Source organism: Tursiops truncatus, chromosome 5 (assembly GCF_011762595.2).
Source record: "Tursiops truncatus isolate mTurTru1 chromosome 5, mTurTru1.mat.Y, whole genome shotgun sequence".
In the NCBI taxonomy this organism is placed as follows: domain Eukaryota; kingdom Metazoa; phylum Chordata; class Mammalia; order Artiodactyla; family Delphinidae; genus Tursiops; species Tursiops truncatus.
Window position 1 is genome coordinate 76,758,687 of NC_047038.1, and position 24,991 is coordinate 76,783,677.

The 24,991-nt window shown below is 37.8% G+C and overlaps 1 long non-coding RNA gene across 1 annotated transcript in view; it reads left to right on the forward strand.

Moving 5' to 3' along the window:
- The first annotated feature begins 541 nt into the window (after positions 1-541).
- The window catches only part of LOC141278694 (uncharacterized), a 189,441-nt gene continuing 164,991 nt past the window's right edge, over positions 542-24,991 (forward strand). The window contains exon 1 of the long non-coding RNA XR_012331740.1: positions 542-584. This is a non-coding gene — a long non-coding RNA (uncharacterized lncRNA). The remainder of the gene's footprint in view (positions 585-24,991) is intronic.

A 24,991-nucleotide genomic window follows, 5' to 3' on the forward strand; every position in this document is an offset into this window, starting at 1 on the left:
ACCTGTGATGGGAAAATGATAAGTTCATGTTGTAAAGGAACATGTTGAATGGGAGATTTTGCTGTGGCTATCTTTGGAAATATGATCTACCACACTGGTCTAAATTTCTTGGTATTTTGCCTGTTTTTTGGCCCTGAATTTGAAAGTCAGTTAATGCTTTCCTCTTGATAATGACTTTTCACACCATGAAGTCATGAAGAAAATGATCTTTTCTTTCATCTTCTCTTTCAGCCCTTTCCCTCCAGGAATATTTGATTAAATCTTATTTCACAACTTAAATCAGTTCTTTTCTATTATTGGAAGATGGCCAACATCCTAATATCTTTTTAATACACACATTATATAGGATACTTGACTCTAGATAGGAATTGATAAATGTTAAGCAAATACCAAAGGATGCAGTCCCTCTCTAGTTTGTGAGTAACTATGTACTAGTCAATGCATCCCACTGTCATTGTGATGTCTTAAAATGAATAATGTTGTTGTAGTTGGGGACCTGATTCAGGCACTTGGTCTCTGATCACTACTCTCTATTACCTTGAGCAAATCATGTATCTTTGGGACTCAGTTTCCTCTTGTGTAAAGTGAGTACTTTGGACTTGATATAAAAGACCCATTCTAACCTTAAAAGTAAATTTATTTTCAGAGAAATTTGGTGAAAGTTAAAATTTTTTGATGGCTACTTAAGAGAATTTTCTTAGTAATTCAACTTGGAAAGAAGTTCTGCCCTTCTTGCGTCTGTTTCAGTAAAATGGCACAAATATTCAAAATGTTCTTTTTTTTCCCCATTAAGTTTTGGTAGCCAATTATTTCTAGTTAATGTTAAATTAACTTGAGACTGTGGTTCTTTGAAATTGTTACTATTATGTGTGAAACACATTGATTTTTCAACCTAAAAGTCAGAAACCCTTGCTTTTATTTGAAAGTTTGAGTTTAGTCAAGGAAGATTTCTAATGGCATATATAGGTGATAGAAACTCTCAGAGATTAAAGATTATTGCAAATAGAAACACATTCATGTGAATGTTGCGCTGTTTGATTATTACAGCCATTTCTTTCTATCCTCATTCATGAATTTATTGTGTGCCAGCATTTAATAGTCATGGTATGATTTATGTCTCACAGCAGCTCTATGAGGTGGGTGACATTATTATTTCCATTTTACAGGTGAGGAAATAGAAGCATATTGAGAGTTACTAAGTTGCCCAAGGTCACATATACTATACTTGGTAGACCTGGAATCAAACCCAAGGTTTTTGATTTCAGAGTCTTTTAACCTCTGTGGCATGCATTCCTTTCTAATCTTGGAATCACAGTATTTTTTTCCAAATTCCATCCATAAATCCAATACTGTGGTTCCAGGAATGAGGCCCTAACACTAGGGCACTAAGTCTAATACATCCTGGAAGTACTGAACCATTTGTGTAATGAATCCTACTCTGAGTGATGAGACAGATATCATGAGGTTTAGAGGCTTAATGGGCTTCATCTCCAAGATGTTTAAGAACTTTCCCTTGTACATCTGTCATCCTTTCATAGTCCTGTTAAAACATCATTATTCTGTTTCTACTGCTACCCACTGCCTGGCCAGAGCTTTTCTTGCATTTCAATTTTTCCTACTCAGTGTTGCTTCAAAGGAGTAGGATGATAAAAATAAAAGTCAAATAAAAAACCATCCAGTAACAGACTATTAAAAATAGTGCAAATTGCATAGGACTGCAAGGGTGTTTTATCTTGAAAATTTATCTGGAACATTTGCTTAACTGGAACAATTTTGCATATTCACTTCCATCTGCCAATGAAATATTCCCTTGGATAAAACTACTCCTTGTTCTGAATATTTAATATTAACTTTTTTTCTTGGCCCTTTAATAAATTCATGTTTATTACAAACACAAATCAGGCAGTTTTAGGTACTGTAAATATTACGTGTGTGTATAATCTTTTGTTTAATACATTTCTGAGTTAACCTGCCATTTATTAACGTACGTTGGAACTACATATTTCACTTGAAAACAGTTTCCAAAACATTGTAACCAATATACTTAATAATTTTGTGGACTTGTTTTGATGGTTTACTGTCTCTCATAATGCAGAGCTAGTGTAACACACTTTTAGGGTGCTATTGATTGCAGTATTTTTATTGGATGGGTTCAGTTGAAAGACTGAGGTTTTAGTTTCTTAAAGAACACCTTTCAGTTTATATTTGTGACATTAAGTTACATTTTGTCTTAGGTTTAGTAAAGATGTAATGGGATCAAATAAGACATTGCATGTGACGTTACATTCAGAGTTGTCTGACCATCTTTATATCTTTAACAACTCCTCCTACCCCCTGGTTTTGAAACAAGAGTGGCTCTTGTTCAGGTTTCCTGAAACTCAAATCCTAGTTAGGAGAAAGAGTTCCCTATAATATCACTTACATGTGGAATCTAAAAAAACAAAGCAAAACAATAAGCTTATAAGTATAGAGAACAGGAAAACAGATTGGTGGTCACCAGAGGTGGGGGGAGGAGGGTGGGGAGGTGAGTGAATTGAGGGAAGGGAATCAAAAGGTACAAACTTCCAGTTATAAAATAAGTCCTGGGGATGTAATGCACAGCATGTTGACTATAGTTAATAATAATGTACTGTATATTTGAAAGTTGCTAAGAGAGTAGATCTTAAAAGTTCTCATGGCAAGGAAAAAATTATGGAACTATATGAGGATGTTAACTAGACTTATTGTGGTGATTGTTTCTCAATATATACAAATATCATATCATTTTGTTGTACATCTGAAACTAACAGAAAGTTGCACATCAATTATACCTCAATAAAAAGTTAATTAATTACAAAAAAAAAAAAAAGAGTTACAGATTCTGCTTCCAGGGCTCTGATATAATCCACTTGGTGTTCCCTTGACTTTCCTCTCTTTCTGCCTGTCCATGCCTGGCTTTCACCTGCCCCTGTGCTAAGACTCTTGGATTTAACTTTCTACTGGATTAACTCTGGGCTGTCTGCTCAAGCACTCAATTTTGGATTATCTCTTATGCTCCCCTTTGGCTCTACCTTTTCCTTACCTTTGGCTCTTGTGGGTTTGTCCCAGACCACCTGTGCCCTGCCCAGAATCTTAGAACTAGCATTACCATCTGAAATACCAGGAAATGCTTATCTAGGAGAAAGATAGACTGGCACTGTGTCTGGTGCTGACACTACAAAGGGGATGCAGTGTCTGTCCCAAGACACTTGTTTACCTGTTGCAGTGAGGGGAGCAGAAATATATAGACTTTTTTGATGTGATAAATGTAGTACAAGTCCCCACATAAAATTTTGTGAGAACGCAGAAGGCCACAGAAATCAAGCCTCACAGTAAGGAAGGATCATTTGTAAGACTTGTCACTTGAAATGGGGCTTGATGATGTGAAGGCAGTAGCTAGGTGCAGCATGTGTATGAAAGAGAAGCTGTTCTTATTTTAAGGTAAATCAGGGAGTACAGAAACAGCATTGAGTTAATAGAGAAATACAAGCACTTGGGTATTGCCAGAATGTAATATGCAATGTAAAACGGCAAAAATGACACTGGAGAAGGCAGAGTTCAGATCGTGAAAACTCTAAGCTATAGTGAAAAGCATGGGCTTATCTTGTACTGATAGAAAACCAGTGCTTATAATTCTTTGCTGTTTTATCTTGTTATATGTCAAGTGGCATCCATTTACTCTTCTCCTAGAACTAGTACTTTAATTTGGTTTTGGAGTCCTCACCACTCTCTCATTTCCTTTCCATGGGGTTGGGTTATGTTGGGTCCACTCCAAATTCAGACACATTATGCAGACCAGACTGGTAAGAACATTCCATCCATCTGACCATAGCTGGTCCCTTCTTCAGGTCTCCCTTTCTTTTATTCTCCTAAATACTTGTAGTAATAACAGTTACTACAGTATGTATGTGTGTAGAATGTGGAACAGCGATGGTTGAGCTGGAGGAAATGGAAGGAAATAACTATTTTCCAGCTGGTTGTTACAGGATAAGCAAAACTCCCCAATACATGGTTGGTGATGGTTCCATGTCTCTAAACAAGTAAGAACCTTCCTACTTTTTTTTTCAGTTTGTAGGTTTGTTTTGTTTCAGATGGATTAACAGGGATAGACCATCAAATTGTGTATTTTTTGCCCTAACACTATTCATTGTAAAATTATCACGGATTCTTCCAATATTCTGAAATATTGGAATTATGTCTTCCTTAATAATTATTTTCCTAGGAACTTAGATCCAGGATGTCTAAATACATCCTCTTTGAGTATTTCTCATGTAACTCCAAGGCAGTAATCTAACATTTATAATAGCAATATACTGTTTGCCAATCAGTTTTCCCATACAAGAAATTATTTGATTTGCATATCAATTCTGTGAACTATGTATTATAAGAAGTTTCATTTTACAGATGAGAAAAAAATTGACCTTCTCTGTAACTAAATGAGTAGGCTTCATTCACACAGCAGGTTGAGCCATGAATAGAAGATGACTTGGGAGACTGGAAGCCTTCTCTATACCATCCTGCCTCTCATTCACTCAAATAGTAAGTTTGGAAAATGAGTCTGGGAACACATTCCCCACCTCCCTTTGTTAATAAGGTAGCTGAACCACAAGAGAAAACAAAGTAGTGGCTGGAGTTGAAACAAGAGACAAATACAGGTCTTTGTACTTCTTAACATGTGAGCTGCCAACTTTATACGTCATTTCTTTTTGCATAACTGTATCTTTTTCCTTTTTCTTTTTCCATAGCTAATTTCTTGACACTCATAACACTGATTGGTTTTATTCCTGCTGGGCTGTTCTTTTTCTTTCCTTTTTTTTTTTTAATTTGTTTTACTTTGATTATTTATTTATGAATTAACACCTTCAACATTTGTTGATGTCCTAAGAAGGCTTCAGTTTTCAATGACCTATATTAAAATGACAGAATAGTAAAGATTCCATTGAACCATTTTTTCCTATCTCATACTTTTTTTTAACATCTTTATTGGAGTATAATTGCTTTACAATGGTTTGCTAGTTTCTGCCTTACAACAAAGTGAACCAGCCATACATGTACACACATCCCAATATCTCCTCCCTCCTGTGCCACCCATCCTCCCACCCTCCCTATCCCACCCCTCGAGGTGGACACAAAGCACCGAGCTGATCTCCCTGTACTATGCGGTTGCTTTGCCCTAGCTATCTATTTTACATTTGGTACTGTATATATGTCCATGCCACTCTCTCACTTTGTCACAGCTTACCCTTCCCCCTCCCCATATCCTCAAGTCCATTCTCTAGTAGGTCTGCGTCTTTGTTCTGGTCTTTCTTCTGGGTTCTTCATGACCATTTTTTTGTTTTTTGTTTTTAGATTCCATATATATGTGTTAGCATACAGTATTTGTTTTTCTCTTTCTGAGTTACTTCACTCTGTATGACAGACTCTAGGTCGATCCACCTCATTACAAATAACTCAATTTCGTTTCTTTTATGGATAATATTACACTGTATATATGAGCCACATCTTCTTTATCCATTCATCTGTCGATAGACACTTAGGTTGCTTCCATGTCGTGGCTATTGGAAATAGAGCTGCAATAAACATTGTGGTACATGACTCTTTTTGAATTATCGTTTTCTCAGGGTATATGCCCAGTAGTGGGATTGCTGGGTCGTATGGTAGTTCTATTTTTAGCTTTTTAAGGAACCTCCATACTGTTCTCACAGTGGCTGTATCACTCTACATCCCCACCAACAGTGCAAGAGGGTTCCCTTTTCTCCACACCCTCTCCAGCATTTATTGTTTGTAGATTTTTTGATGATGACAATTCTGAGCAGTGTGAGATGATATCTCATTGTAGTTTTGATTTGCATTTCTCTAACGATTAATGATGTTGAGCAATCTTTCATGTGTTTGTTGGCAAGCTGTATATCCTCTTTGGAGAAATGTCTATTTCGGTCTTCTGCCCATTTTTGGATTAGGTGGTTTCTTTTTTTGATATTGAGCTGCATGAGCTACTTGTAAATTTTGGAGATTAATCCTTTCTCAGTTGCTTCATTTGCAAATATTTTCTCCCATTCTAAGAGTTGTCTTTTCATCTTGTTTATGGTTTCCTTTGCTATGCAAAACGTTTTAATTTTCATTAGGTCCCATTTGTTTATTTTTGTTTTTATTTCCATTTCTCTAGGAGGGGGGTCAAAACAGATCTGGCTGTGATTTATGTCATAGAGTGTTCTGCCTATGTTTTCCTCTACAAGTTTGATGGTGTTTGGCCTTACAATTAGGTCTCTAATCCATTTTGAGTTTATTTTTGTGTATGGTGTTAGGGAGTGTTCTAATTTCGTTCTTTTACATGTAGCTGTCCAGTTTTCCCAGCACCACTTATTGAAGAGGCTGTCTTTTCTCCATTGTATATTCTTGCCTCCTTTCTCAAAGATAAGGTGGCCATATGTGCGTGGGTTTATCTCTGGGCTTTCCATCCTGTTCCATTGATCTATATTTCTGTTTTTGTGCCAGTACCATAGTGTCTTGATTGCTGTAGGTTTGTGGTATAGTCTGAAGTCAGGGAGCCTGATTCCTCCAGCTCCGTTTTTCTTTCTCAAGATTGCTTTGGCTATTCGGATCTTTTGTGTTTCCATACAAATTGTGAAATTTTTTGTTCTAGTTCTGTGAAAAATGCCAGTGGTAGTTTGATAAGGATTGTACTGAATCTGTAGATTGCTTTGGGTAGTCTAGTCATTTTCACAATGTTGATTCTTCCATTCCAAGAACATGGTATATCTCTCCATCTATTTATATCATCTTTAATATCTTCCATCAGTGTTTTATAATTTTCTGCATACAGTTGTTTTGTCTCCTTAGGTAGGTCTATTCCTAGATATTTTATTCTTTTTGTTGCAGTGGTAAATGGGAGTGATTTCTTAATTTCACTTTTAGATTTTTTATCATTAGTGTATAGGAATGCAGGAGATTTCTGTGCATTAATTTTGTATCCTGCTACTTTACCAAATTCATTGATTAGCTCTAGTAGTTTTCTGGTAGCATCTTTCGGATTCTCTACGTATAGAGTCAGGTCATCTGCAGACAATGACAGCTTTACTTCTGCTTTTCCAATTTGGATTCCTTTTATTTCTTTTTCTCCTCTGATTGCCTTGGCTAAAACTTCCAAAACTATGTTGGATAATAGTGGTGAGAGTGGGCAACCTTGTCTTCTTCCTGATCTTAGTGGAAATGGTTTCAGTTCTTCACCATTGAGAACGATGTTGGCTGTGGGTTTGTCATATAAGGCTTTTATTATGTTGAGGAAAGATCCTTCTATGCCTACATTCTGGAGGGTTTTTATCATAAATGGGTGTTGAATTGTCAAAATCATTCTCTGCATCTATTGAGATTATCATATAGTTTTTCTCCTTCAGTTTGTTAATATGGTGTATCACATTGATTGATTTGTGTATATTGAAGAATCCTTGCATTGCTGGAATAAATCCCACTTGATCATGATGTATGATTCTTTTAATGTGCTGTGGGATTCTGTTTGCTAGTATTTTGTTGAGTAGTTTTGCACCTATGTTCATCAGTGATATTGGCCTGTAGTTTTCTTTCTTTTTGACATGTTTGTCTGGTTTTGGTATCAGGGTGATGGTGGCCTCGTAGAATGAGTTTGGGATTGTTCCTCCCTCTGCTATATTTTGGAAGAGTTTGAGAAGGATAGGTCTTAGCTCTTCTCTAAATGTCTGATAGAATTCGCCGGTGAAATCATCTGGTCCTCAGTTTTTGTTTGTTTGAAGATTTTTAATCACATTTTCAATTTCAGTGCTTGTGATTGGTCTGTTCATATTTTCTGTTTCTTCCTGGTTCAGTCTCAGAAGGTTGTGCATTTTTAAGAATTTGTCCATTTCTTCCAGGTTGTCCATTTTATTGGCATACAGTGGCTTGTAGTAATCTCTTATGATCCTTTGTATTTCTGCAGTGTCAGTTGTTACTTCTCCTTTTTCATTTCTAATTCTATTGATTTCAATCTTCTCCCTTTTTTTCTTGATGAGTCTGGCTAATGTTTTATCAATTTTGTTCATCTTCCCAAACAACCAGCTTTTAGTTTTATTGATCTTTGCTATCGTTTCCTTCATTTCTTTTTCATTTATTTCTGATATGATCTTTATGATTTCTGTCCTTCTGCTAACTTTGGGTTTCCTTGTTCTTCTTTCTCTAATTGCTTTAGATGTAAGGTTACCTTTTTTATTTGAGATGTTTCTTGTTTCTTAAGGTAGGATTGTAGTGGTATAAATTTCCCTCTTAGCACTGCTTTTGTAGCATCCCATAGGTTTTGGGTTGTCATGTCTCCCTTGTCATTTGTTTCTAGGTATTCTTTGAGTTCCTCTTTGATTTCTTCAGTGATCTCTTGGTTATTAAGTAGTGTACTGTTTAGCCTCCATGTGTTTGTCTTTTTTACGGACTTTTTCCTGTATTTGATATCTAGTCTCATAGTGTTGTGATCAGAAAAGATACTTGATACCATTTCAGTTTTCTTAAATTTACTAGGGCTTGATTTGTGACCCAAGATATGATCTATTTTGGAGAATGTTCCATGAGCACTTGAGAAGAAAGTGTATTCTGTTGCTTTTGGATGGACTATCCTATAAATATCAATTAAGTCTATCTTGTTTAATGTATCATTTAAAGCTTGTGTTTCCTTATTTATTTTCATTTTGTATGATCTGTCCATTGGTGAAAGTGAGGTGTTAAAGTCCCCTACTATGATTGTGTTACTGTCGATTCCCCCTTTTATGGCTGTTAGTATTTGCATTATGTGTTGAGGTGCTCCTCTGTTGGGTGCATAAATATTTACAATTGTTATATCTTCTTCTTGGATTGATTCCTTGATCATTATGTAGTGTCCTTCTTTGTCTCTTGTAATAGACTTTGTTTTAAAGTCTATTTTGTCTGATATGAGAATTGCTACTCCAGCTTTCTTTTGTTTTCCATTTGAATGGAATGTCTTTTTCCATCCCCTCACTTTCAGTCTGTATGTGTACCTAGGTCTGAAGTGGGCCTCCTGTAGACAGCATATATATGGGTCTTGTTTTTGTATCCATTTAGCCACTCAGTGTCTTTTGGTTGCAGCATTTAATCCATTTACATTTATGTTGATTATCGATATGTATGTTCCTATTACCATTTTCTTAATTGTTTTGGGTTTGTTATTGTAGGTCTTTTCCTTCTCTTGTGTTTCCTGCCTAGAGAAGTTCCTGTAGCATTTGTTGGAAAGCTGGTTTGGTGGTGCTGAATTCTCTTAGTTTTTGCTTGTCTGTAAAGCTTTTAATTTCTCCGTCAAATCTGAATGAGATCCTTGCTGGGTAGAGTAATCTTGGCTGTAGGTTTTTCCCCTTCATCACTTTAAATATGTCCTGCCACTCTCTTCCGGCTTGCAGCGTTTCTGCTAAAAGATCAGCTGTTAATCTTATGGGGATCCCCTTGTATGTTATTTGTTGTTTTTCCCTTGCTGCTTTTAATATTTTTTCTTTGTATTTAATTTTTGATAGTTTGATTAATATGTGCCTTGGTGTGTTTCTCCTTAGATTTATGCTGTATGGGACTCTCTGTGCTTCCTGGACTTGATTAACTATTTCCTTTGCCATATTAGGGAAGCTTTCAACTATAATCTCTTGAAATATTTTCTCAGTCCCTTTCTTTTTGTCTTCTTCTTCTGCGACCCCTATAATTCGAATGTCGGTGCATTTAATGTTGTTCTAGAGGTCTCTGAGACTGTCCTCAATTCTTTTCATTTTGTCTTCTTTATTCTGCTCTGCAATAGTTATTTCCACTATTTTTTTTTTTTTTTTTTTTTTTTTTGCGGTACGCGGGCCTCTCACCGCTGTGGCCTGTCCTGCTGCAGAGCACAGGCTCCGGACGCGCAGGCCCAGCAGCCTTGGCTCACGGGCCCAGCCGCCCAGCAGCATGTGGACCCTCCTGGTCCGGGGCACGAACCCGCGTCCCCTGCGTCGGCAGGCAGACTCTCAACCAGTGCGCCACCAGGGAAGCCCTATTTCCACTATTTTATCTTCCCAGTTGCTTATCTGTTTTTCTGTATCAGTTATTCTGTTATTGATTCCTTCTAGAGAATTCTTAATTTCATTTATTGTGGTTTTCATCATTGTTTATATACTCTTTAGTTCTTCTAGGTCCTTGTTAAATGTTTCTTGTATTTTCTACATTCTCTTTCCAAGATTTTGGATTATCTTTACTGTCATTATTCTGAATTCTTTTTCAGGTAGACTGCCTATTTCCTCTTCATTTGTTATGTCTGTTGTGTTTTTACCTTGCTCCTTCATCTGCTGTGTGTTTCTCTGTCTTCTCATATTGCTTAACTTACTGTGTTTGGTTCTCCTCTTTTCATGCTGCAGGTTCATAGTTCCCATTGCTTTTTGTATCAGCTTCCAGTGGCTAAGGTTGGTTCAGTGGGCTGTGTAGGCTTCCTGGTGGAGGGGCCTGGTGCCTGTGTTCTGGTGGATGAGACTGGATCTTGTCTTTTTGGCGAGTAGGTCCACGTCTGGTGGTGTCTTTTGGGGTATCTGTGACCCTATTATGATTTTAGGCAGCCTCTCTGCTAATGTGTGGGGTTGTGTTCCTGTCTTGCTAGTTGTTTGGCATAGGGTGTTGAGCACTGTAGCTTGCTAGTCGTTGAGTGGAGCTGGGTCTTAGTATTGAGATGGAGATCTCTGGGAGATTTTCACTGTTTGATATTACTTGGAGCTGGGAGGTCTCTGGTCGACCAATGTCCTGAACTTGGCTCTCCCATCTCAGAGGTACAGCCCTGACACCTGGCTGGAGCATCAAGAACCTGTCATCCACACGGCTCAGAATAAAAGGGAGAAAAATTGAAAGAAAAAGATAAAGTACAATACAATAAAATAAAATAAAGTTAGTAAAGTAAAAAATAAAAATAAGTATTAAAAAAAATTCAAAAGTAATTTAAAAAAGAAAGAAGAGAGCAACCAAACCGAAAAACAAATCCACCAATGATAACAAGCACTAAAAAGTATACTAAAAAAAAGGAAAAAAACGTAACGGACAGACAGAACCGTAAGATAAATGGTAAAAACAAAACTATACAGGCAAAATCACATACAGAAGCATACACATGCACACTCACAAAAAGAGAAAAAGGGGAAAAAAAATATATATATATCGTTGCTCCCAAAGTCCACCTCCTCAATTTGGGATGAATCGTTGTCTATTCAGGTATTCCACAGATGCAGGGTACATCATATTGACTGCGGAGAGTTAATCCGCTGCTCCTGAGGCTGCTGGGAGAGATTTCCCTTTCTCTTCTTTGTTTGCATAGCTCCTGGGGTTCAGCTTTGGATTTGGCCCCGCCTCTGCATGTAGGTCGCCTGAGGGAGTCTGTTTTTCGCTCAGACAGGACGGGGTTAAAGGAGCACGTGCTTCGGGGGCTCTGGCTCACTCACGCCGCGGGGAGGGAGTGGTATGGAATGTGGGGCGAGCCTGCAGTGGCAGACGCCAGGAGATGTTGCACCAGCCTGAGGTGCGCCATGTGTTCTCCCAGGGAGGTTGTCCCTGGATCACGGGACCCTGGCAGTGGCGGGCTGCACAGGCTCCCGGGAGAGGAGGTGTGGAGAGTGACCTGTGCTAGCACACAGGCTTCTTGGTGGCAGCAGCAGGAGCCTTAGTGTCTCGTGCCCGTCTCTGTTTTCCACGCTGTTAGCCGCGGCTCACGCTCATCTCTGGAGCTCGTTTAGACGGTGCTGTTAATCCCCTCTCCTTGCGCACCAGGAAACAGGCAAGAAAAAGTCTCTTGCCTCTTCAGCAGCTCCAGACTTTTTCCCGGACTCCCTCCTGGCTAGCCGTGGCACACTAGCCCCCTTCAGGCTGTGTTCACACCGCCAACCCCAGTCCTCTCCCTGGGATCCGACCTCCGAAGCCCGAGCCTCAGCTTCCAGTCCCCGCCCGCCCCGCGGGTGGGCAGACAAGCCTCTCGGGCTGGTGAGTGCTGGTCGGCCCCGATCCTCTGTGTGGGAATCTCTCTCCGTTGCCCTCTGCACCCCTGTTGTTGCACTCTCCTCCTTGGCTCTGAAGCTTTACCGTCTCTGACACCCGCAGTCTCTGCCCGCAAAGGTGCTTCCTAGTGTGTGGAAACCTTTTCTCCTTCACAGCTCCCTCCCACTGAGGCAGGTCCCGTCCCTATTCTTTTGTCTCTGTTTTTCCTTTCTCTTTTGCCCTACCCAGGTACGTGGGGGAGTTTCTTGCCTTTTGGGAAGTCTGAGGTCTTCTGCTAACATTCAGTAGGTGTTCTGTAGGAGTTGTTCCACACGTAGATGTATTTCTGTTTTATTTGTGGGGAGGAAGGTGATCTCCATGTCTTACTCTTCTGCCGTCTTAAAGCTCCCCCCTCTTCTCTGTTCCTTTGTCTAATGCTGGGACACATCAGAAATGCTGTTTGCGTTATATTGTCATCTAGGGTATGAATATGACTTCTTTAACCACAGAAGTAAAGTGATAGCTATTTATTAGATTCAGACTCAGTATATCCAGACTGTATTTTAGCTGCAAGGTGCTTGTGATGAGCAGCCAAAATACATGTATGGCATGTGTAGTGGTAGCAATTTGACAAATAATTCACATATACAAAGCTTCTAAAATGCACTTAAATTGAAATGGTTTTGGAACTATAATTATAAGCAGAAGCCTTCCTGGCTTTCAGTTCACCCTGGGGTCATAATTTTCTTTTGAAAATTCTCTCAGCAGAGTATTACCACTGAATGGGCTTTCTTACTGGCTTCCCTGTTGATCTCTGGTGAGTCTAGAGTGTGTCAGGAAAATGTTTTTACTCCATCATATTTCTGCTTGGCTAGAAAAAGCTTTTAATCTCTGGGAAGCTCACACTTTGTAAGTGTGGGTTGTAAAAGTAGTTTCTTTAAGAGAAAAAAATGCCATTGCTTTCTAAATATGAACAAAATTATATGGCTTTGATACATTTGGCAGCTTTATATCAACACACCCATCTCTGGAAAGTGCTTATTATTTCGTGAATACTGTGTCTTATCCCAGGTTCGATGTGCAGGTTCAATAAATAGATATCAGAATGTTGTGTACAATCATACTAAATGTTATCTTTTACAAAAAGACCTAGTATAATTTCTAAATATTTGGGGGTTCAAAATAATTATATTAATGTTTATGATTATGATGTTGGAAGGTACAACTTATAATGAGAGCACATATAATTAAGCATGTTATAATCTTTGGAGAATACATGCTTGATATGTTATAAAGAATAATTCTACCTTTCCTGTTATTTTTGTTGTTGTTGTTGTTAGATACTATGTGGTACTGATCTTGATTACTTAAAAAGTATGTTTATATTATAGTTCCATATTTAGAATATTTGTTATTTTTTTGTGTGCATAGGAATGTTTCAAAAGGAAAGTGACAGTAGCTGTCTTTGAATTTGAATCTTTTTGTGGGGTATCATTAGGTTTTCCCACTGGATGATGGGTTTTTCTTCTAGTGACCTCTTTAATTATGCTATCTCGGTTAATAACAAGAGACATAGAATCCTAGAATGTTAGAACTGGTAGAGACCTTAGTAATTGTCTAATCTCTGACCACACCTCACATTAAAAATATGTTTTATATTGCAACCAAATGTACACAAGTGGACACTCATTCCCCTGCCTGCTCCACACAAATGTATGCATGCATGTAAAAAAAACTGGAACAAGAGTGTTGTGAAAAAATATTTATGCTTTGTGTGGTGTACCTTAGCAATTCTTCTCAATTCATTAAGAAAAAAATGCTTACCTGAACCCATCAAACAGATCTTACCACCAGGACCAGCTATATATTTTGCAGGGCCCAAAGCAAAATGAAACTATGGGTCTCCTTGGTAAAAAAATTATTTAAAAATTTCAGGCTGGCATTAGCAGATCATTAATCCAAGCATGGGGCCCTTCTGAGCATGGGGCCTTGTGAGACAGAACAGGCTTTACAGCAGTGAAACCACCCCTGCTCACCACTTCTGAATAGATGTTGGCCAGCAGTTTTAAAACACTTCAGAGCAACTCTCATTTTACAAATGTGAAGACTGAGGCTCATTGCAGGTGAATGACTTAAGATAAAAAGATGATGAAGTGCAATACAAAGACAATTCTCTGACTTCTATGCCAGTGTTCTTACCTCTAACCTCAATTAGATTACTCTGGGGATGGAATAATAGAGTTATAAAATTTCTGGCTTTTTGTAAGCTATTCACTCCTCTGATCCCAGCTCTTTTTAGTATTTAATTTTATTTCAGATGTTGTTGAAAATGTTTTTAATATTACTTTATCACTTAGTCTATTTTTATGTCTTGGTAAGAGTAAATAATGATTTTCTTTTTTTCTTCTTTTTACTTTGAGGCTTTCTGAACCACCAGCTACTATTATATTGTACTGTAGTTGTTTGAAGTTAATGAAGGAAAAGGCCAAACATAAGTTTCAGAATCTGGGTCAAAGAAGAAAGTCATAAAAAACAGGGACTAGTAATGCCCTACAGAAACTGAGAAGTGATATGGAGGAGTGAAATAGAGGGGTTATATTTAGAGAAGGAGGGAAACAATTATTTCCCTGAGCCTGAAGGAAAAGATGAGAGGACAGCTGTGTATGCCGAATATTGCTTCTAAGTGTGTGGAGAAGAAATGTGTCCATGGTTTTTATGTCTACACAGAAATGGCACCCAGGGTCATCATGTGGTAAAGATGGTGTGGAGGTCAAACAGAATAGAAGGTTTAGAACACTACTGGGTGAAGCTGGACAGCCTGAGGAATCCTGGTTGTTCTATAAAGGATCTGCAGCCTGAAGATTTAATTCAGTCTCGTATCTATTGATATATATCCAACTAAATTTAATAAGATATTTTGTTAATTACAATAAATAGAATATAAAATTATTAATAATTGCATTTCATTGATTATTAGGCTGAATCCAGATTGTTTTAAAGTAAAAGTGAATCTGAGCCAGTTAAACAAAATGGGCTATCTGAAATAGGGTTCCTGATCTGAACCTACAACATTTTTTTTGTGTATTTGTCAGTGAAGTTGATTAAACTATTTTTGTATTTAGACCTAGTCTTTAAGTCAGTGATTAATTTGGCAATATAAATTAGAGTATGTTTTAATGCATCTTTATTTTTCTTTTAAAATTCTTTTTTTTTTTTTTTTTTTTTGCGGTACGCGGGCCTCCCACTGCTGCGGCCCCTCCCGCCTTGGAGCACAGGCTCCGGACGCACAGGCCCAGCGGCCACAGCCTACGGGCCCAGCCACTCTGCAGCATGCGGGACCCTCCCGGAGCGGGGCACGAGCCCGCGTACCCCGCATTGGCAGGCGGACCCCCAACCACTGCGTCACCAGGGAGGCCCCATGTTTATTTTTAACAGAAGTCAAGGGAGGTGCAAATGGAGAATAACTGGAGCAGGAAAGTAAATAAAATTTTAAAAAATGTCATCTTATGTTTTTTTTTTTGTTGAAACCTGTAGTGTTTAATCTTGTACATTCAAACCATGAGGGAACACCACTTTCAAAACTGTGAGTGAATGTTAAACAATCTTTATCAGACTTCCAGGTATAATTCTATGTTACAATGGCTTTCATTTATTAATAGAAAACTTAGAAAAAGGCATCAAAAACATTTTTCCAGATCTGAAAGTTTTAAAGTATATTCATCCACATTCTACATTTTTTCCTCTCACCCCATACTTAGTTCTCTTACTCTTTTTTATTTACCTTTTATTTAAGTGTTTGTTTTCCAATTTCAGGCAGGACCTAATTTAGAAACTTTTAAGTCCTTTCATCCAGTGTTGTCCTGTAGGACTTCAGTAACAGACATTATTAAATCAACACATATGGTACTTGTTTGTTTTTTTTCCCAAGTGGCTGGCCCTGGAGAATTTGGGATCCCTTCCGCAGAAATATTTAATATTGTGTTCTTAGCACATGTATCTGAAAAACTGTGCTTAGCTCAACCTGAAAGAGAAACTGTTCTGATTGTCTCTCCCTCAGGATCAAGCGAAGATCAAAAGTTAAAATGCTTTAGGAAGGCCTTTTATTCATTTTGAAGCCCCTTTTCATGATCAACTTTTAGTGGTGTACAGCTGTGTGGTGATTAAAGACCCTTAGCATCTCTTTACGTGACTTTTCAAATGTCAAATGCCCACGCACACAGTAGGTATAAAATGTCTTCTCCAATGATCAAAGCAAAATGTAAAAATAAGAAATTGAAAGTTACCTTCTGATAGCCCTACTGAGATTTCAAGACAGTGATTAAAAATAGTTTCTCCCAGTAATTTGCATATTAATACCATGAAATATTCACCATATTAATTTTTTAATTAAATTCTGATCACTGTGATAATTAGTTTCAATAATTTTAGGAACAGCAGTCCCTTAAAAAGATCAATGGTGAACAACGTTTAAGATCTAAATGACTGCCTTCAATCTCTTGAACTATTTCTCAGTAGTTTACTTAATCTGAAAAATAATCCAATGGATTGCAATGCCTTGATTAAAGTTAAGATGACTCAGAATTTCTAGAACTTTATTTCTTCAGCATGGTTATTGTTACTTGTAATATTAAAAAGTTTTTTTACTTTAAAAAAAAGCCTTCCAAGTGAAACATAGTTTAATGTTTCACTTTGATGAGATTTCTAAGAGCCATTAAAATGCTGGTATTCATTTTGACTCTCTAAGTGAGGAAGGATAGAGAATACAGCGTTTTCCACATTTGTTTGACTAATTTTTAGAAAAGACACTTCAGGGGACAATGCTATAGAATATGTTTTGGCAAAAGCTGATACAAATGGTGTTTGAGTTTCTGTTTATACATTCAAGGACATAGTCGTGGAGTATATAAAAAGTGTCAACTTTTTGTTAGGTTATGAAAAAAATGTGTTGTCTTAAGGTGAAACAATGTCATGTGAAGTGGTTGGAATGTAAGGTATTTCTAAATTTAAAATAAAAAACAAAAACTATGCCTTAAGTTTTCTGTTAGCTTGTGAGGTGATGGGTTTGTTTTTTTTTTTTCTTCTTCTTTTTCTTTTTGCGGTACGCTGGCCTCTCACTGTTGTGGCCTCTCCCATTGCGCAGCACAGCCTCCGGTCGCGCAGGCTCAGCGGCCACGGCTCACGGGCCCAGCCGCTCCGTGGCATGTGGGATCTTCCCGGACCGGGGCACGAACCCGTGTCCCCTGCATCGGCAGGCGGACCCCCAACCACTGTGCCACCAGGGAAGCCCCATGAGGTGATGTTTTAACCGACTATCTTTGAACAAAATTCCTCTGTATGTACTCTACTTAACATGGAGGATGAAAGTGGAAATTCCAGTCATCTTAGCTGTAAGGAAATCTGAAGTGACTCAGGAAGATGAATGACCATGGGGAAGAGGATGTGTGTTGAGCACCAAAGGAAGGGTTGTGCTTTTGGATTCTGTATGTTGAAGCACATGGCTTCTGAATCACTGAGTTGCAGATGATCTTAAAAAGATATGTATATGCCAAGCTAGAATTATACCAAGTCATTTTTCCATTGAGGGAAGAGAAGACAGAAGACCTCCAGTGTGATGATGATTGATAATATTATGAAAAGTAGTAATCATAAATCACTCTTGGAGTGTTACATGTTTGCTACTGTGCTAAAGTGCTTTATGTGGATCGTTTCATATAATCCTCAAAAAAATAAAGTTAGTATAATATTCCCATTTTTAGATAAGAAAATTGAGGCCTGGAGAAGTTGCATTATTTTTACCCACATCTCACAGCTATAAGTAAATGAGCCAGGGAACATACAAACAGGAAGTCTGACTTGCAAGCCCATGTTTCTAAACACTAGAGGTTTGCCTTCTGTGTTATGTTTGTTTTACCATCAGTAATAAAGTTTCCAATAACAAAGCATGTTACTGGCAGGTCTGTTTTTTATGGAATAGAGGCACCTCTGTGGCTACAGATGTCCCAACTTTCTCGGACCCTTACTGTTTACTAGTTACTGTTTGAATAGGGAATTTCTTTTCATTTTCTTCCAAGATATGTCACTGTAACTTGTAGTTGTAACTAAGGTTTTGAGAGGTAAGGAATAATGTTAGGTAAACAGATAGAAAAAGTTTTTGTTTGTTAAGAAAGTGAAGTCTTTTTTGAAATAAAGCAGAGAAAGAAGTGGGGAAAAGTAAATGAATTTTAATAACTTCAAGTTATGCAAAAGAGCACAGTGGGATAAATGTTGCAATATGGGTATAGTATGTGATTTTAAAATTAAGTCAAAGACTGCATGGATGGTCCTGTGTAGTTGAACACATACATGCAGATGGTGGCAGAATAAGCTTGCATTTGCTTCAGGAGTGGCTCCCAGGACCAACCAGTTCTTATGCTCTTGAAGACACGATGTAATAGAGTTAATGGAGGTGTCACTGCTGCTGTGATAGGATCAGTTACTGCGGGTGATTCCTAATGGGTTTGGAGCTCAGCATTCTTTACTAGTTTCTCGTTTCCATTCCCGCTGTCATAGTTCAGGCCCTTATTACCTTTTGTCTGGACTACCAGCTGGTCTGATTACCTTTGGTCTCACATTTCTCAAAATCACCCTACAGAGTTTAAGGTTCTTGAAGCTCCCTTTTTATCATGCTACTCTCCTGATCAAAAGTCTCCAGTGGGTTTCCATTACTTACTGAATGAAGAACAGACTTTGTAACCTGGCATAGTCTCCTGAACTGGCTGTAACCCCCTGTCCTGCCTTATCCTCCTGTTAACTTACACGTGTCCTTCATCCATGCCTACCAACAGCTGCCTGTAGCCTATGCTTCCTCATGCCATTCTCTTTGCTTTTGCTTCTCTGTCAACTAAAATCCCTTCTCCTCTTTTTCTTCCATCAGCATTCTACATAGGCACTATTTATTTTTTTCTTTAAACTACTTTACTGAAGTGTGATTGACATGTAAAACGCTGTACATATTTAATGTATACAATTTAGTGAGTTTGGGGATACATACATACCTGTGAAACCATCACCACCATCAAGGCCGTGGACATATCTATCATCTCCTCAAGTTTCCTCCCATCTTCCTTACCACATCATCATTTTTTGTGTATGTGATAAGAACACTTAACGTAAGATCTACTCTTTTAACAAATTTTAAGTATATATTAAAGTATTGTTAGCTATAGGCACTATGTTCTATAGCAGATCTTCAGAACTTATTTATCTTGTGTAGCAGAAACTTTGTACCCTTTGACAATTACTTCCTCATTTCCCCCTTCAGGCCCTGGTAACCACCATTCTACTCTACTTCTATGAGTTTGACTATTTAGATTCCATATATAAGTGAGATCATGCAGTATTCGCCTTTCTGTGGCTGGCTTATTTCACTTAGCTTATTGTCCTCCAGGTCCATCCATGTTTTCACAAATGCAGGGTTTCCTTTTTGTAAAGGCTGAGTAATATTCCATTGTATGTATATGCCACATCTTCTTTATTCATTCATCCATCGAAGGACATTTAGGTTGTTTCACATATGCATTCATTAATGACATTACAAATGTCTCTTACTTCATAAAACTCTTTGATCATTTCAATGGTGAGGAACTTTTCATCCTCTGAACTTTACAAGTGAATTGGTGATCTCCTTGCATGAAGCTAATAAATTTTTCTTTAGATTATAGTTAGAGTACCTCTTTATTACTGGATTTTGAGGTTATTAAGTGCAGAGATTTCATTTTAATCATCTCTGTACCCCACAGTGACTATCCCAGGGTCGTAACATAGTAAATGCTTAAAAAAAATATTTGTTGCACCAGGGCCATAACATAGTAAATGCTTAAAAAATATTCTTGGCACTTATATGAGCTGGCTTCCACCATTCTTGAGAATATTATCCATAAAATCCTAACTCCCCAAAGGCAGGTGGTTGTAATATTTCTTCCGCTCTATTTGCTCTTCTAGAACTCTCTGTTTTTGTTTTGAAAAATCATCACAATTGGAATAAAAATCTTAATTTACATAATTATTTATTGTTGGTCTTTGTAAGGATAGAGACTAAGTCTGCCTAGTTCATCATTGTATAACTAGCATAGTATCTGGAACATGGACGTCGTATAATAAATATTAATTGAATGAGTGAATGAATCTCCTAATATAATCTGTTTTCCAAAAACCTGAATAATATATATTCATTCAAAGATACTTATTGGGTACTTGCTATATAGAATACATTGCTAGGGCTAATGAAACAAAAATTGAAAGAGAATTCCTTCATGTCCAAATGTGAATCCAGTCAATAGACAAAATAAATTCAGCCAGCCACTTTGGCTTTAGTATGCCAGAAGATCAGCCCTGCCCTAACTGGTCTATAAAGGAATCACAACATCTCTCAGTCTGGTCTATCATCCTGGTAAACAAATATGATCTGCCTTACTTGTAAGGGCTGTTGAACACCTTAAACTTGACTTGTCAGGTAGAAGAAACCATTTCTTCTGTGTAGTAGATTTAACCCCATATGAATACTGTCAGTGGACATGTATCTACAGTACATGACTCAGTTGACAATACAGAATGCGTAAACTTCAAGTGCTTGATAGCATCCCCATATTTGAATGATCTGTCTCTGAGTCCTGCCAAAAGTGCAGCTGAGACCCTTAATATTTGAGTGGGTTACTCTAAGAAGCACATCATCCATAAAACTTTCTCATTCTAAGCTTTAAACCTGTATCAGGTTAGATCAGGATATACTGGGCTATGTACTATAGAACAACATTATAAAACTCTGTCCTTGGATTTTATTGCACTCATATGAGAAATGATTCTATGTAGAAGATCTCCATATTGTCTTCATAAAACAGCAGTTAAGGATATTATGTATGAAGTTATTCAGTATTTCTTATACGAGGACCCATGTCCTCATATATATTTTTTTCAGAATTTAGGATTAAGATAAACTTTGTCCACTGATATGATCCTTTTCAGTAGTTAATGAAAAATTTGCAGCTCATCGCCATATATATATGATATTCAGAGAGCTAAAAGCTAAGCCTTTTGCCTGGGTTCCTTTATCTTGAGTTTTATTCTATAATTCCTTTCCTTTCCGTCTTTCTTCCCACTTATTGTCTCATTTTTTTCTGTGCTTTTGAAAATAGTTTTATTGTATTGATTACTTGCACTGTGGTTTGAATCAATTATTTTCAGATGTAGTTGGAGGCATGAATAAATAACACCTAAATAAATAATAGACTTGTCTTTAGGCATCCATATTCTCTCTTACAAACATTCATTGCAGGAGTTAATTGGAAATGGAACTAAATATTAGTTTGATTAATTAGTGTTCATTAAGTTCCCTTGGTGTACTTTATAGAACCCTAGAAGCTTCTGGTGTCTACTGTAACACAGCTTGAATGGTACTTTTGGGGAGACAGCATTGAATTTTTCGCATATTTTAATGAGTACTATATATACAGATTAATTATTTTTGTTCAACATTCCATATTGTTCCCTCTGCTTTGAAATGAAAATTGTAAATGCTTAAATAAATTAATTGAAAAGTTGTTTACCATAACTGAAACTCATATACGTACTTTCATGTCATCAGCTGAAATGAAATTTTCTAATGCCTGACACAGGTAATATGTTTAATGAATCACAGCTGAGTTCATTTTTGGCTTCTTTAGGGAAAAAAGAACAGAACTCTCTTCCATTGTTCACTAATATGAATATAAAAAATATAGAAATGTCCAAGCTGCTCATGATCTAGAAAACAACCGGAGACTTATTAGCACACCTGTTCTTCACATTACCATTAGTGGGGCATACAATTCTTTCAATTTCAATCCCATCTTATATTGGAAGAAAAACGTCCTACTGATAGAAAGGAGTATTTGAATATACAGACATGGTTAGTCATGGACAAAAACTTGACCCTTGGATTGTACCAGCAACTCTTTTGTTTTGGGGACACTGGGCTCTCAAAAAAATGTAATATCCTTTAAAATTTTTTTTAAAAGGTATCATCCTTGAGTTGTGTTTCCTAGACAGTATTTAGCAAAACACTTTTCCTGCAAGACACACTGTGGTAATGGGGATTCTTGATCAAATACATGTGGAACATACAACATATCACACCTCCATCTTCTTGGAGAGTCATAATTTCTTTTTTTTTAACATCTTTATTAGAGTATAATTGCTTTACAATGGTGTCTTAGTTTCTGCTTTATAACAGAGTGAACCAGCTGTACATATACATATATCCCCAAATATTCTCCCTCTTGCATCTCCCTCACACCCCTCTAGGTGGTCACAAAGCACTGAGCTCATCTCCCTGTGTTGTGTGGCTGCTTCCCACTAGCTAGCTATTTTACATTTGGTAGTGTACTTATGTCCATGCCACTCTCTCACTTCACCCCAGCTTACCCTTCCCCCTCCCTGCGTCCTCAAGTCCATTCTCTATGTCTGTGTCTTTATTCCCGTCCTGCTCCTAGGTTCTTCATAACTACTTTTTTTTTTTAGATTCCATATATATATGTTAGCATATGGTATTTGTTTTTCTCTTTCTGACTTAACTTCACTCTGTATGACAGACTCTAGGTCCATCCACCTCACTACACATAATGCAATTTCGTTTCTTTTTATGGCTGAGTAATATTCTATTGTATATATGTGCCACATCTTCTTTATCCATTCATCTGTTGATGGCATCCATTCAAGTGTCGATGGACACTTAGGTTGCTTCCATGTCCTGGTTATTCTAAATAGTGCTGCAATGAACTCTTTTTGAATTATGGTTTTCTCAGGGTATATGCCGAGTAGTAGCATTGTTGGGTCTTATGGTAGTTCTATTTTTAGTTTTTTAAGGACCCTCCATACTGTTCTCCATAGTGGCGGTATCAATTTACATTCCCACCAGCAGTACAAGAGGGTTCCCTTTTCTCCAAACCCTTTTTTTTTTTTTTTTTTGCGGTACGCGGGCCTCTAACTGTTGTGGCCTCTCCCTTTGCGGAGCACAGGCTCCAGACGCGCAGGCTCAGCGGCCATGGCTCACGGGCCCAGCTGCTCCGCGGTATGTGGGATCTTCCCAGACTGCGACACGAATCTGTGTCCCCTGCATCGGCAGGCGGACTCTCAACCACTGCGCCACCAGGGAAGCCCCTCCCCTTTTTTTTTTAGCATCTTTATTGGAGTATGATTGCTTTACAATGGTGTGTTAGTTTCTGCTTTATAACAAAGTGAATCAGCTATACATATACATATATCACCAAATCTCTTCCTTCCTGTGTCTCTATCCCACCCCTCTAGGTGGTCACAAAGCACCGAGATGATCTCCCTGTGCTATGAGGCTGCTTCCCACTAGCTATCTATTCCAGGTTTGGTAGTGTATATATGTCCATGCCATTCTTTCACTTTGACCCAGCTTACCCTTCTCCCTCCCTGTATCCTCAGGTACATTCTCTAGTAGGTCTGCATCTTTATTCCCGTCTTGTCCTTAGGTCCTTCTTACCATATTTTTTCTTTCTTTGTTTTTTTTTTAGATTCTATATATATATGTGTTAGCATATGGTATTTGTTTTTCTCTTTCTGACTTACTTCCCTCTGTATGACAGTCTCTAGGTCTATCCACCTCACTACAAATAACTCAGTTTTGTTCCTCTTTATGGCTGAGTAATATTCCATTGTACATATGTACCACATCTTCTTTATCCATTCATCTGTTGATGGACACTTAGGTTGCGTCCATGTCCTGGCTATTGTAAATAGAGCTGCAGTGAACACTGTGGTACATGACCCTTTTTGAATTATGTTTTTTTCAGGGTATATGCCCAGTACTGGGATTGCTGGGTCGTATGGTAGTTCTATTTGTAGTTTTTTAAGGAACTTCCATAATGTTCTCCATAGTGGCTGTATCAATTTACATTCCCTCCAACAGCGCAAGAGGGTTCCCTTTTCTCCATACCCTCTCCAGCATTTATTGTTAGTACATTTTTTGATGATGGCTATTCTCACCGGTGTGAGATGATATCTCATTGTAGTTTTGATTTGCATTTCTCTAATGATTAATGATGTTGAGCATTCTTTTATGTGTTTGTTCACAATCTGTATATCTTCTTTGGAGAAATGTCTGCTTAGGTCTTCTGCCCATTTTTGGATTGGATTGCTTGTTTTTTTGATATTGAGCTGCATGAGTTGCTTGTATGTTTTGGAGATTAATCCTTCGTCAGTTGCTCCATTTGCAAATATTTTCTCCCATTCTGAGGGTTGTCTTTTGGTCTTGTTTATGGTTTCCATTGCTGTGCAAAAGCTTTGAAGTTTCATTAGGTCCATTTGTTTATTTTTATTTCCATTTCTCTAGGCGGTGGGTCAAAAGGATCTTGCTGTGATTTATGTCATAGAGTGTTCTGCCTGTGTTTTCCTCTAAGAGTTTGATAGTGTCTGTCCTTACATTTAGGTCTTTAATCCATTTTGAGTTTATTTTTGTGTATGGTGTTAGGTAGTGTTCTAACAAGACTTTTACATGTAGCTGTCCAATTTTCCCAGTACCACTTATTGAAGAGGCTGTCTTTTCTCCACTTTATATTCTTGCTCCTTTATCAAAGATAAGATGACCATACGTCCATGGGTTTACCTCTGGGCTTTCTATCCTGTTCCATTGATCTATATTTCTATTTTTGTACCAGTACCATAGTGTCTTGATTGCTGTAGGTTTGTGGTATAGTCTGAACTCAGGGAGCCTGATTCCTCCAGCTCCGTTTTTCTTTCTCAAGATTGCTTTGGCTATTCGGGGTCTTCTGTGCATCCATACAAATTGTGAAACTTTTTTGTTCTAGTTCTGTGAAAAATGCCAGTGGTCGTTTGATAGTGATTGCACTGAATCTGTGGATTGCTTTGGGTAGTATGGTCATTTTCACAATGTTGATTCTTCCAATCCAAAAACATGGTATATATCTCTCTATCTATTTGTATCATCTTTAATTTCTTTCAT